The following is a 14,148-nucleotide window of genomic DNA, read 5'->3' as shown; positions in this document are numbered from 1 at the left end:
GGGAGAGAAGTGGTCCTCCATGGATTGTAACCCTTGGGAGACATCACTGTGAATGAAGACCCCTTGTGTCTGTGTCCTAGCCACTTGGCATGCAGTGTCTGTTTGTGTTGCACTGTGCACACTCCCTCCCCAAAACAGAGCACATGGTTCTACTCTTGTCACTGTCTGTGAGCATTCACTGTTGATGCTGTCGTCATGTTTGCATACACATTTCCACATTGCATGGGAGCAAGTGTGGCAGATGAGGTCTGGGTTCTCGGACTACTGGCAATTGATTTCCTTAGAGACGCAGCCAGTGCTACTGGGAGTGTACTGTCCCTGCAGCAAGACTCAGTGGCCAGTGGCCCAGGTTGCCTGCTTGCCCCCTCCCTCTCCCCCCAGCCCTTGGACATGTAGCCCAGTGAAGTGTGTGGCCGCAGCGGGGGCCTTCCCTTGGGGTAGCAGAGAGGCCAGGTGTAGCCTGGGGGCTCCGTGGGAGCCGTGCTCACAGGGGTGGCTCGCTGCACTTTTCCCAGGAGCAGCTGCTGTGTCACATGGGCAGGCAGGGCTGCGTACTGTGTGCGGCACCCTTTGGGATGTGTGGGGTGTGGCCTGCGCTCTTGGGGTTTGGCTGCTTCCAGCCAGCATCCTCCCTCACTCCCCCGGGCAGGACATGTCTAAGCAGCAGGGTCCCAGGTGTGTCCTGGAGCTGCCTGCCACAGCCACGTGCCGCACAGTCAGTCTGCATGAGGTTGCATGTGCTGCGTTCTGCTGCATGGTGTGCAGCTCAAACTGCCTGAGTGACCTCCCTGCCCAGACACCTGGCTCCCCCACCTTTGTGAGTGAGAAGTGCAACACTCACTGGAGGATGTGACACCAGCCTCGGACGAGGCCCGGGAGACATCCCAGCTGCTGGGCACTGGCTCCAGGTGGAGGGGGAATGGGGCTGCTGAGGTCTTCTCCATCGTCCTTGGAGCTGGAGGTCAAGTCACCCTCCTCCTCCTGCCAGGCGGCCTGACCACCGGGGAGTGCAGTCCGGTGTCCACCATCAGCAAGGGCCCTTTGATTGCTGTCTCACCCAGGATGGTGTGCAAGTGGTCATAGTGGGGGCAGGTGTCGGCTCCTGTCCCCCTGCGCTCACTGGCCCTCACGTAGTCCAGGCACAGCTCCTTGACCTTAGCCTGGACCTGTTCAAGGGTCCAGGCTGGATGTCCCTGGTCCGTGAGTGCCTGGGCCATGCTGCCAAAGATATTGGCATTGCAGTGCTGGGACCGGGGGTTGTGGAGGGCTTCCTCCTGCGCCCAGAGGTCCAGGAGGGCCTCCACCCCAGCCTCAGACCAGCAAGGGGCTCGCCGCTTGCTTCCCCTCTGAGTCTGCTGGGAGTCCAGGGGTGGCTGCTGGGAGGAGGTGTAGGCTCATGGGGTGGCTCTGGAGCAGACATCCGGACTCCTGGGTGCAGCAGGGCAGAGCCGCATGGTGTAGAGCTGCCAGCAATGCTGCTGCTGCCACGCGACATCTGCAGGGTGCCTGTGCCTTTAAGCGGGGGATGAGGGGTAGGGGGTGTCCAGCAAGCAGGAAATAGTGAGCTGTGAGTGCGGGTACGGAGCGGCCACCTGCGTTTTTTTCCTGGGAGGCCAGTGCTTGTGCAAAAACTCCCTGCTGCCTGTCCACACTGCCCGCTTGCTCAAGAATGCTTGTGCAAGAAAGCTTCTTCCTCGGAGCATCAGAGCTCTTGCACAAGAAGCCCTCTTTTCTAATGCTGTACTGTAAATTTACTTGCGCAAGAACACGTGTGCAGTGTGGACGCTCTGCAAGTTTTTGCACAAGAACAGCCATTCTTATGCAAAAAGCCTGCAGTGTAGATATAGCCCTGAGGAAGGGCAGGAGTACAGATTTTGAATTCTGCAGCCCATTATCATATATATAGTAGCCCAGTGTCTGAGAGTCTGTAACGCTGAAATGCTGGCTGTTCCCTCTGGGTGGCACAGTTGCCTCCCTGGCTGTTCCCTCTGGGCGGCACAGTTGCCTCCCTGGCTATTCCCTCTGGGCGGTGCTGTTGCCTGAGTCACGTTCTTCGCCTCCCACTGTGGCGCTCAGCTGACTTCTGCTCCGCTCAGCCGGGGTGCTGCTCCGCTCAGCCGGGCTGCTGCTGGGGAGCAAGCAGTGCAAGTGGCTGTTTGGGTGCCGTGGTCCCCATGCAGCACCCCTGTGCTGCATGGGGAGTGCGGGGCGCAAACAGCCGCTTGCACCGCTTGCTCCCCCACGGCGGCCTGGCTGAGCGGTGCAGAAGTCAGCCAAGTGCCACAGTGGGAGGGGAGGGGGGCGGGGTGGTGACGTACACGGCCAGGGGGCAGGGCCTGGCCATGTATGTCACTGCCCCGCCCCCCTTCACCTCCTGCCATGGCACTCAGCTGACTTCTGCACTGCTCAGCTAGGCCACCGTGGGGGAGCCCAAATGGCCGCTTGCTCTGCTTGCTCTCCTGTGGTGGCTTGGCAGAAGTCAGCCGAGCTCCACGGCGGGAGGTGAAGGGAGGTGGGGCAGTGATGTACACGGCCAGGTGGCGGGGTCTGGACGAGCGTGCATCCCCGACGGAGACAGAGGATAGCGGAGAGATAGTGAGAGGCAGGAGGGGGAGAATAGAAAGAGAGAGACAGAGAGAGAGGCAGAAGGCAGAGGAGAGCTGAGAGAGAGAGGGGGAGGCAGTAGGAGGAGGAGGAGAGAGAGAAAGAGATACGGAGCAAGAGATCGGAGGCTCAGGAGAGAAGACCGACATGGAGGAGAGACCTGAAAATTCCATTTTATGATGGCCTAATTGCCTAGTTTCAAAATAATGGGCTTGGTAGTGTGGCTGCTCCGCTTATAAATTTAAACTTGGGGGAGAGGGTTATTTTGAAAGAAAGTCCTAGTGTAGACCAGGGCTAAGGGTGAAAATAATTGTTCAAGTGTCCAACCAGCTCTTTTTCTTTCCTTTCAAAAACACAATGATCTGCAGAGTTGTACTGGAAAAAAGTCTGAAGTTTAGGTGAAAGCGAATAAGAATACTTATGAAAAGGTGAAAGCTAATCCCACAGATTTGGGCTGCAGTGCGTTTGAAACATGAGAAACGGGAACATAACATAGGAGTGAGAGTGTCATGGCTATCACATACCCCGAGACACCGTCCCTTACAATACAATATATACAAAAGGCCAGAATAAAAAATAAGAAATTACCTTTCCCACTCAAAAGTGTTGGAGAGGAGACATGGGAAGATTTGGGGACTACCAGTTTATGGGTGCGGCTTTTTCTAGCAATCAAGTGATTTAAGAATGCAACTCCCATTAAACGTCCAGGTAAATTATTCCTAAGTCACTTGGACTTATTTCAAAATCTCCCCTTACTTATCTAATCTGTGAAGAATGACTGACATTTTATTATTAGTTTTCACTTCTGTGTAGAAGAAAGATATATTTTGCTAGGTGTGTGGTTCCCACTGGGGTTGGTGGTGCACACCTGTAATCCAGCTACTTTGGAGGCTCAGGCTGGCTGATCACTCAGGAATGCTAGGTTGCATTGTACTATGCCTATCAGATGTCTGGCCACAGACAGCCTGGCCAGCTGATGGCTGAGGGACTGGCTAGAACAACATGAATGGCTTATTGTGATAAGAGCTCCCTCTGTGAGGGCTGAAAGACCAAGCGATCATGGTGATGTGACTCCCAGCTTTATAGCGAGGCTGGTTCTTTCTTAAAAGACAAGAAAAATTAAAAAGCCAGTTGTTGGTTTTGCAGCAAAATTTACATTCTGTTTTCTCCCTGTCATAGCCACACAAATAACTGCATAGTTGTGGTCCTTTTGTGGAATCCACAATCCTTTTGTGGCTCATTTAATTTGCTTGGTGTCAGAGATCTGGCCAGGGGAGTTCATGTTATGTATGCTCCATCATGTACAATTATTATGGATATTTGTATTACAATGGCTCCCGCAGGCCATAGTCAGGATCAGAGACCACATGCTGTACAAACAAATAAATTCAATACCTGCCTCAAAAGAAATTAAATTACATTTATTTCTTATGAAAGATGCCAGATTAAAATACCAGACATGTCAGCCCTCTGCTTGTCCTGGGAACCAGAAGAACCTGGGCCTGGACGGTAGAATTTTCCTTATATCAGGAGGGAAAGGAACTTACATTTTGTACAGATACTGTCCTATCGCAACTCAGGACCCTACCAGCTCTTTAAATAGCTCCCTGCTGGCTTTTTCTGTAGCCCAGCCAATTCTTGCCAGAACTGTGCACCGGTGCGCACCCACTTACTTTCACCTCTGCCTCACATTGTCCCACCACCTGCATTATTAACTGCAGTGACCATTTCTAAGGGCAGGAGTGTTGTTTATTCTCTAGTCCATAGGCACTTGTGATGGGGTATCTGCCCCGCACTTGCCCTTTAAGGATAAAACCCAACCCTGGGAGAGAAAAACCCCAGGGCTGTGTCTAGACTGGTAAGTTTTTCCACAAAAGCACCTGCTTTTGCAGAAAAACTTGCCAGCTGTCTACACTGGCTGCTTGAATATCCGCAAGAACACTGACGATCTCATGTAAGAAATCAGTGCTTCTTGCAGAAAAAGTCCTTTTGCGCAAAAGGGCCAGTGTAGACAGCTCAGATTTGTTTTGCGCAAAAAAGCCCCGATCGGGAAAATGGTGATTGGGACTTTTTTGCGCAAAAGCGCATCTAGATTGGCACGGACGCTTTTCCACAAAAAGTGCTTTTGTGGAAAAGCGTCTGTGCCAATCTAGATGCTCTTTTCTGAAAATGCTTTTAACAGAAAACTTTTCTGTTAAAAGCATTTGCGGAAAATCATGCCAGTCTAGATGTAGCCCAGAGGTGAGACAGATACTACCAATTAGGGCCCAGTTGGGGCTGTATAAATAAGGGCTCCTGGAGGGAAAAGGACACAGAAATACTCTTGTTTTAGCTGGGGGAGGGGGGGGGGGAGGGAGGAAGGGGAGAGCAAGAAGGACCTGGTTGCCAGGGAAACTGGAGGCTTCCTGAGACAGAGCAGTGATGGGGAAAGGCAGGCAGAACTGGGGAGTTGTGACCTGACCTCACTCCCAGGCTGCAGGGCCTGAGGCAAGGCCTGAAGGTACTAAGGCTGCAGGGAAATAGCCATGATAGGGAAAGGCAGCAGGTCCGTATCCCCTTGCCAATGATGATTGTCCATGTCAGATTGCAGTTTGCCCCTGAGGTATGAGGCTAGATGACAACTGGTAGTAGGGTCACTGAGGCAAGAAGTGACCCTAGAGTGCAGGGGCACTGACTTAGGGTGGTACCAGTATGTGTGACACCAGATGAAAGGGGGCGCTCCAGGGCTGACGAGCTATTTCTCAAAGTGACCAGCTTATGTCCTGTTCATGGAGACTCATTTTGGTAGCTTTATGTGTTTCTCTTTAGTCACTGCCTCAGCTTCCTTTTCCTGATCTGGAAGAATCTCTGGGAGAGCAGAAGCAAGAATGATCCCTGAATACACGGGGTGAGTGCTCACCCCGTGACAGTATGCCAACAGGGTAATGTTTTCTTATGCAAATATTTTCACTTTAACTCTTTTTTAGCAGCAATTTTGGGTAGCTACTGCACAGTGTTTGGGGAATGTCTGTTGGAATGTTCAACAGAATGGTCTTTGGTCATGTTCACATACATTTGTGGTGGTTGTCACAGTTTCAGGGCATCTGCACCTCTTTTCCCCCTCTGTGGGTCCTCCAGGGCAACCACTGAAAGGTAACAAGGGAGCTGGAAACCTTTCGTGGGGGAGCTCTGTGCCTCACTCCTTCCTGGCTGGTGATTTTAACTGGATGCACAGCGCCCGATCCTATACTGGCTCCAGCAAGTATGTCTGCCTAAAAGACATGTATCTGTTCTTTGCTTGCTTTCCAAAGGCTATGACCAGCATATTGCCTGCAGGTATAGGTTACCACACCCCTCTTTCTAACCAAGCATATTTAAGGTGAAACAACCGGAGAATCTACAGACATGTTGAAAAGCTTATAATAGATGACCCTTACTCCAAACTCAGCCTCTGGAAGGTCTTTCTATTTCAAAACCCCGCAACTGAGTTTTCCCAGTGTTACAAGTGCGTAAGATTCAGAATCAGAAACAATGGCTGGTCAGAGCAGCCATTCCCTTATATAGCTTTGGTCTTTGATTTTGGTCTTTGGTAAGTGCTTATAATTTGACAAAAGTCCTCTCCATGAGGGGGTAGCTTAAAAAGGCTGAATTTTTGCATAAATGGAGTTTGATAATTAGCAGAAATCTCCCCCTAGGGAATCCCCAGGAAATACACAATATTTATTGTTCTAAAAATCCATGTTTGTCTGGCAAATTTTTGGTATAGTCTTTTGAACTCCCAGTTCTCATATTTGTCCTTTCCCCCAGTATCCTACCACATACATGCAATCTTGGCCCACACTAACACATAAGCATAATATAATGAGGTCTTCCAAGGATCTGACAGGAATTGCTCTGTGTGTCACGCTGGCTTCCATAAATACTAAAGCAGTCTACATAGCTTGGATTCAGGTTTTTGAATAGCAAAGCAGAGGAGAAATGTTTGTGGAAAATAATATAGAATTGAGAAAATTATGTCCTGTTCATGGAGACTCATTTTGGTGGCTTTATTTTCTCTTTAGTCACTGCCTCAGCTTCCTTTTCCTGATATGGAAGGATCTCTGAGAGAGCAGAAGCAAGAATGATTCCTGAATACAGCCTTTCACAAGACATGCCACATTCTCCTTCCAACCTTGCTTCACCCCAGCCCCCTTTGGGGAAGCTAGTGCTGCCTTCAATTAATACTAGCTACAAGCAATCTTTGAGTATAGGTCCTGGAATTAACTCTGGCTTTTCTAGAGCAGTGTTTCTCTACCTTTTTTATAAAGTATCCCTTTAAAAAAATTATAAGTATCTGCAGTACCTACAGTCTTCAGACACACACAATTTTTTTTTACCATTGCAACACATTTGTTTAAACAACTTAATCATAGCTGGGTGGGCGATAACATTTTTGGGTGTAAAAAGTACAAACATAATAGAACGCTGTAAAACTTAAAAAAACCCCAGTTTTCTCTAAATTTCAGTTGTGTTGATGTACCCCCCCCAGACTTCTCTTGAGTACCACATACGGTACTCGTACCACTGGTTGAGAAACACTATTTTAGAGGACACACAGAGAGAGTCTTGTGCACCTGCAAGGGGCTACATACTATTTGGCCATATATCTTGATGTATTAATGGAAGATACTACAAGAGCTAGTTAATTATCTCTATCATCAGCCTCTTTCAGTTAGGCTATGTCTACACTTCTCTATAGTTTGAAATAAGATAAACAATCTGAGCTATGCAAATTGCATATCTTATTTTAAAATGGCTTATTTCATAATTTGGCGCTGTCTACACCATGCCAATTTTGAAATAACTCGCTATTCCGAAACACTATTACTCCTCGTGGAATGAGGTTTACAGGGACATTGGAATAGTGAGCCCAAAATAACGGGCTTGCTGTTAAGATGCGGGATAGCTATTTTGGGATACTCTGGTGTCCCAAAACAGCATTGCAGTATAGATGTAGTCTTGTTTACCTCAAATTCATGTTCTGATTGCAAAAGCTAAAAGTGTGCCAGAACTAATTGACTGGAATTGACCAATTTCTGAAGCATTCGTTTCATAAAACTAAACTGGAAAACCTAAGCATCCTGGGCAAACTTTCAAAACATTTCTTTTTGCAGTTAGCCACAAAAGGATTCTTTCCACTGGGACCAGTACCATTGTTTAGTGCCAGTATGTTTCACAATTCATCCATCATAGTAATGACTTCACCTGGGAAAACAGTATAAAACAAACTTATTTCTTCCCTTTGAGACTCTCTCTTTCCACAATGAATATAAAGTTTAATTCAACAGAACCCAGAATAACACTGTGTATATACAAAATTTGAGAGAGAGGCAGGAAATAAATATTTTTAGAAATCTTGTTCCTTTGGCCAATTGTATATACAGATATTACACGGTAAATAAATAAGCAGGGATTGCCTTGGAAATTTTAACCACTGGCAGAAACACAAGAGGATTTCTGGCAGATGTTGTTATTGCTAGAAACTAGTAGGATAAGATAGAATGTGCCCCTAAAAGACACAGAAAATTTCCTTTGGAAGAGTTTGCATTCTTGTACATTTAAAAAATAACTACCAACCAAAATGTCATGTTGAGCTAATGTAATCTTTGTCTTACTCAGTCTTGCTTTAGTACACAGTCCATTGTGTGGTAGCAATCACAAAAGGAGCTTAGCTGGAGTCTTAGAAGGTTACACTTGAAGAGAAACATAACCGCATGATGCCTTTCCCATTCACTTCTCTGTCCCTGGGCAAGCATTTAGTTTTTATAAGTGATGAGCTTATTAAGGTTTTGCTTCTTAAAAGCCCCCCAGGGAGACATTTGTCTCTTTGCCATTCTGTATTTACAATTTGTAACTACAAAAATTGTAGTAATGTCCTCTTTCAGCTGTAAGCATACTATCAATACCTTGGATGTATACTAATATTCACAGCTTTCTGTGGAGAGTTGGACCCTGGTTAATGAATCCCTACTGGAAATCATACAGAAATAATTATATTTATTCTTTTATAGTACAAATGCTCTTCATAGCATAACGTGATTTGCTTTTGAAAATGTATACATCTGTCTTTCAACTCTCTCCATGTAAGCTTTCAGAGTGCATCGGGATAAGTATGAATTTACATAGACTGATTTTCAGAGAGGCTGAGCATCCAGAACTCTCTTTGGAGCTGGTGGGGAGGTGTACCTTTACGTCTACAGGTTGCACCTCCCTTAACTGGCACTCTCTGGTCTGGCAACATCCAGGGTATGGCAGGACCACAGATATTCCTGGACTACCCAGCCCGGGTATAGGGAGTCTGGTTATTGGGCTGGCGACACAGCTGGGAAACCCATGTCGGGGGTGTGGTAGAGCAGCACAGCAGAGACATCTTGACCCAGTAGCTGGGCAGTAGCGGGGGACCAGCAGCAGCTAGGGAGGTCTGGCTCCAGCTGTAGTGGGGCCAGCCAGCAGTGGGGCTGAGCTGGAGCCCTAGCCTAGGGCAGTGTTAAGCACTGGGCCACGAGGATAGGGACCTCCTCTGGTCCAGCAAATCCCCTCATTCGGGTCCTGTCATGTCTCAAAGGTGCCAGACCAGGGAGGTCCAACCTGTAGTTGCCTTGGGTCAGATTTAAAAAAAAAAAAGAAAAAAGGAGCACTGAAAATCAGAGACCACTTTTGAAAATTTCAGTTCCAGTTTGCTGGGCAAGAAGCTAAGTGACTTTCACCACCAGTGCCAGGTTTTGCTATAATTAATTTTAGAATAATTCTGTTTCCTTTTCTAATTTTAGTATACTGTAGTCAGCAAACCAATCTTGAGTGTATATATCACATCTGTAGCACTCCACCGCATTTAGATTTCCAAACCATCTGACTACTTGGGGGGAGCCATTTCTTATCCCCTGTGAGTATGGCCCTACCAAATTCATGTCCATGAAAAACACTTCATGGACTGTGAAATCTGGTCTTTTGTATGCTTTTGAATTATGTTAAATAATGTTGTACAGACAGTGTGCTTCTAATAGCAGCAAAGAAGTAATGGTAGCAGTACTACACACCTCTCCCACACAATAACCTTGTGACCCCCTTCCCCCTTCACAACTACTTTTTGGGTCAGGATCCCTGCAATTACATCACCATGAAATTTTAGATTTAATTAGCTAAAATCATAAAATTTACAATTTAAAAAATCGTATGACCATGAAATTGACCAAAATGGACCGTGAATTTGGTAGGGCTCTACCTCTGAGGTTTCCACCAAACATGTAGTTTCCTAAAAAACCTAGGCAAAAATCTAGCCAAAATCATTTCACTTAGAGCGTCTCTTGTTTTCTTGTTATGTTTAATAATGATATTTGATTTGTAGACTAATCCCAAAGTGCTTTAAAACTTACACACTTCAGCATTCATAGGAATCACTTCATGGCTTATGCAATGCAATATACTCCCATCCTTTAACCATTCCAGAATACACAGATAATGTGTAACTACCAATTCAGTGACTTATAGTATACCAGTCTGTGAAAATGTATCTTCTCCTCAGGAATGTTTAGGTAAAAATGTAAATGGAGCTAGATTACTTTGGCTGTGGAAGAAGAGTAGGCAGGAAGCAGTAGCAGCTGCAAGCTGTAAAATGGTCATTTCAGGGCTGCAGCTGTGTGTCTCTGGAAAATGTAAAGGGCTAGCCCCAAGAGAGATATCCTTATGGTTAAATTTTCCCATAAGTGGGCTATGCTGTGCTGGGAAGGGTTAGGCCAGATCATGGGATTTTGTGGGGAAAAGAGTGCCTGTTTTTGTACATCACAAATGGATTCATAATTCTTAGAGGCAGAGCATTACAGTTCCACCGTGGAACAGTCCTGATATCTTGGTAATTTCCTTTCACAACAGGAAGGTGAATTTCTTTCAGCTGAGAGATGACAACATTTAAAACCACAGCACTGAATGAAGTTCAAAGTGTATAACCTGTTCTGCACTCTGTCTCTCTAATAGCAGCTGTCAGGCAGGTGTGAATTCCCCCCTGTTCTCCTCCTCCTCCAGGTCTGTGTCTTCTATTTGCTAGGTCTGTTCTCTCTCTTCTCTGGACAGGCTTAGTCCAGTCCCTTCTCTTTGGGTACATCTAGTTGGATTTTCCTCTCTGGCTCTGTCTAGTCCATATCATTTTCTCTCTACAGGCCTGGTTCCTTTCCACACAGAACATTAGTATTTACTATTCATATTACAACAGTGCTTAGAAGACTGGGACCTGACTCTAATTGGTGCAGTACACAAATATAAAAACATGGGCCAGGGCCTGAGGGTACGTCTCAATCTAAGAAATGTACTAGGAAATTCGCAAATAGGGAAGTTAGTATTAAAATATTCTGATAGGGGAAGTATTTCAAAATTTTGGTTAAGAATCCATTCTCCAAGCCAGTTGTTTTCAAACTTTTTTCTTGTGATCCAATTGGGAAAGTCTCAAATGGAGACTCCTATGATTAATAAAATTCAGCCTTCTCATATTTACGGTCTCATCTGGTTCAAAAAGATTGTTCACTGGTGAATCTAAATTTCTCTGTGCTCTCTTGTTGATAATACTTGAATTAGTGATTGTTGGTTCAAGTTTTCAAATATATAAAGAAAACATTGCAAATTTCACAGTAGCTTTAACATTCTTGCAGAATTGCCTCTTAGAAGATGCTGACCTGACATATTTTGTTTACAAAGTGCACACATAATCAATCCATGCACTTGTTTAACCCCTACTTCTAACCACCACCCAGCAGCTTTGAACCTGTGATCCCTGGAACTTAGTGGAGGAGTATCTGCAGCTTGAGCTATTAAGCCAGCTAGCATGCTGCTCAGATTGTAGAGTTCACTCATTCTTATCTGTCACTGTATGCAGTCTAAGTGCCACTACATGGGACAGTGAACCACAGCCACAAGTGTGTGGGCTACATACATATAACTGACAGGACTTCCAAGGTGTTATAGGGGCTTCTACTAACCTCCACATTTTCCTACTTTTAGAAAAGAAAAGAAGAAATCTGTTATGTAACCTATAAAAATTTCAGGTTCTAACATGGCTTTAGATTTTATTTCCGGATATGAATTGTTCCATTATTGCGCCTATAATTATTTCACTGCCATATGTAAATATTTACATTCATAACTATTATTAATATAGCACTGTAAGAGTATATTGTAATATACAATGTCTGAGCTCTGATAAATAAAGCTGACAGTCAATGAGAGAATCAGACATAGCTGAGATGCTTTATTCTGAGAGAGTGTAATGTATTCTTTTGTGACTGCTTTGTAGGAAAAAGCTTGATTTTATATATTAGATTTATAAAAAACATGAACACTAGACCCAATAGGCTTAGATTAGGATTGGTAAAACATTGGGGAAAAAAACTGATAACAACAACAACAACAACAACAAATCTCCTAAGATGTTAGTGGTAGCAATTTCAAATGTTCTGCCATTAAAGGTACACTGAGAAGGCACCAATATACAGCTGGGAATTTCATTTATTGAAAGTGAGACCTTTAGTATATGAAGTGTCTCATTTCCCCCTCAGCATTGACCTTGCATGCGAGATTTTGACTGCAACAAGATCAGAATTGATGGAAAAGCCTTATATTTCCCTCTCCCTTTCAGTTTCACTTGATGGCTCCTGGAAATGATTGGCTTGCAAAATATTTCATCTTCTGACAGACATTTGGAGAGCAACAACCAATCAGCAATATGTTCATGCTGGAAGAAGACTAGCTATGTGTCATTCACCTCATTCTGGATTGCAGCAAGGGTATTAGGCATTTTAACTATGTGAAATATTATATTGGCATTTGTATCTCTTAAGTTACTATGAAAAGTCCCTTTTGCATGTATGGAAGGCCATAACAGTCTTTTAGTAAAAGAAACACTTATTGTGGGATGTATATGATTGGTTTAATTTATATTTGAATGAACACAGTTTTTACCTTTAAAAAAAATTTAGACCATGCTTAGAAGTATATAAGAAAATCAAGGTAAATGGACAATATCAAGTATCATAGTAATATTCTTATGTATGGCCAAATGCATCTGTTCATTGCAATCACTTTGGATCACATTATGCAGCATATGGAATATATGCCTTCCTGCATTTTAATATATTTTCAATACAGTAGAAGGCTTTTTTGCTATGTAGGGCTGATCATCCTCACAGTTCAGCATAATACTAATAATGTAACTGCCCAATCCACATAATAAGGGCTAGACTTCAAGTCTGAAATTGTCAAACCCAGGTGCTTGGAGTTATGTTAGTAGGTCTGGCTTGATATGATTAATAATGGGTCATGGGAGAGGCCTCTTTTTCTGGGAGATAGGATTAGGAAAGTGAATGGATCAGCAGGCTGGACACGGGGGCTACGTCTACACTGGCCCCTCTTCCGGAAGGGGCATGTAAATTTCACGAGTCGTCGTAGGGAAATCCGCGGGGGATTTAAATATTCCCCGCGGCATTTAAATAAAAATGTCCGCCGCTTTTTTCCGGCTTTTAAAAAAGCCGGAAAAGAGCGTCTAGACTGGCCCCGATCCTCCGGAAAAAGTGCCCTTTTCCGGAGGGTCTTATTCCTACTTCAAAGGATCCTTTCACTTCAAAGTAGGAATAAGACCCTCCGGAAAAGGGCACTTTTTCCGGAGGATCGGGGCCAGTCTAGACGCTCTTTTCCGGCTTTTTTAAAAGCCGGAAAAAAGCGGCGGACATTTTTATTTAAATGCCGCGGGGGATATTTAAATCCCCCGCGGATTTCCCTACGATGACTCGTGAAATTTACATGCCCCTTCCGGAAGAGGGGCCAGTGTAGACGTAGCCAGAATGTCTGTGTTAAAATTAGGGGAACACCCATTGACAATGGACAAGAAAACAATGAGTAAAATAAGCTTAGAATGTAAAAAGAGGGAAGGAGTGAGTAATGCGTGAACAGCATGCAAAGAGAGCATACGCTACAGGGATTGGTTCCTACAAAGTAACCAAGCCAGTATCAAAATGTGTGATACCAGGTATAGTCAATGCAATGTGATGTGTACATGTATGTAAGTGATTTACTGTGTGATGTGTAGGGATTTACTGTACTGTGTATGCCCAATATCCACTGTGGCGCTTGAAGCTGATCAAATCAGTATAGCTTTGCTGTTTGACAAATAAAGGAACCTGAGTGACAAGCCTGGATCGGGTCTTGTGAAACAGAGTGGAAATGGTCTTGGGGCAATCCCAACAATGCTTAGCATCTTGCAAGACTGGGCCCCAATTAAGCAACTGGCTTGTCTTCACTAAGTCATGGGACTGGATGAATCACTAGTATTATTTCTTCCTTTCCCCTGCTGGGGTTTGCAAACTAGGCTCAGTCTAGGAGTTGTCGCACTTGCATAACCACAGAGATCGATCAGTCAGAATTTTAGGAGGCACAATGTGGCTGGGCTTCAAGTCTAGTGCAGAGTCCCTTGTGTTAGACAAGGAACTCAGCTGTAGTGAATACAAAGGGGATTCGAAATCATTGGATTTAATTATTACAGGAGGT

The sequence above is a fragment of the Pelodiscus sinensis genome, chromosome 1, assembly GCF_049634645.1.
Source record: "Pelodiscus sinensis isolate JC-2024 chromosome 1, ASM4963464v1, whole genome shotgun sequence".
Classification (NCBI taxonomy): domain Eukaryota; kingdom Metazoa; phylum Chordata; order Testudines; family Trionychidae; genus Pelodiscus; species Pelodiscus sinensis.
Note: the sequence above shows the minus strand (reverse complement) of the source record.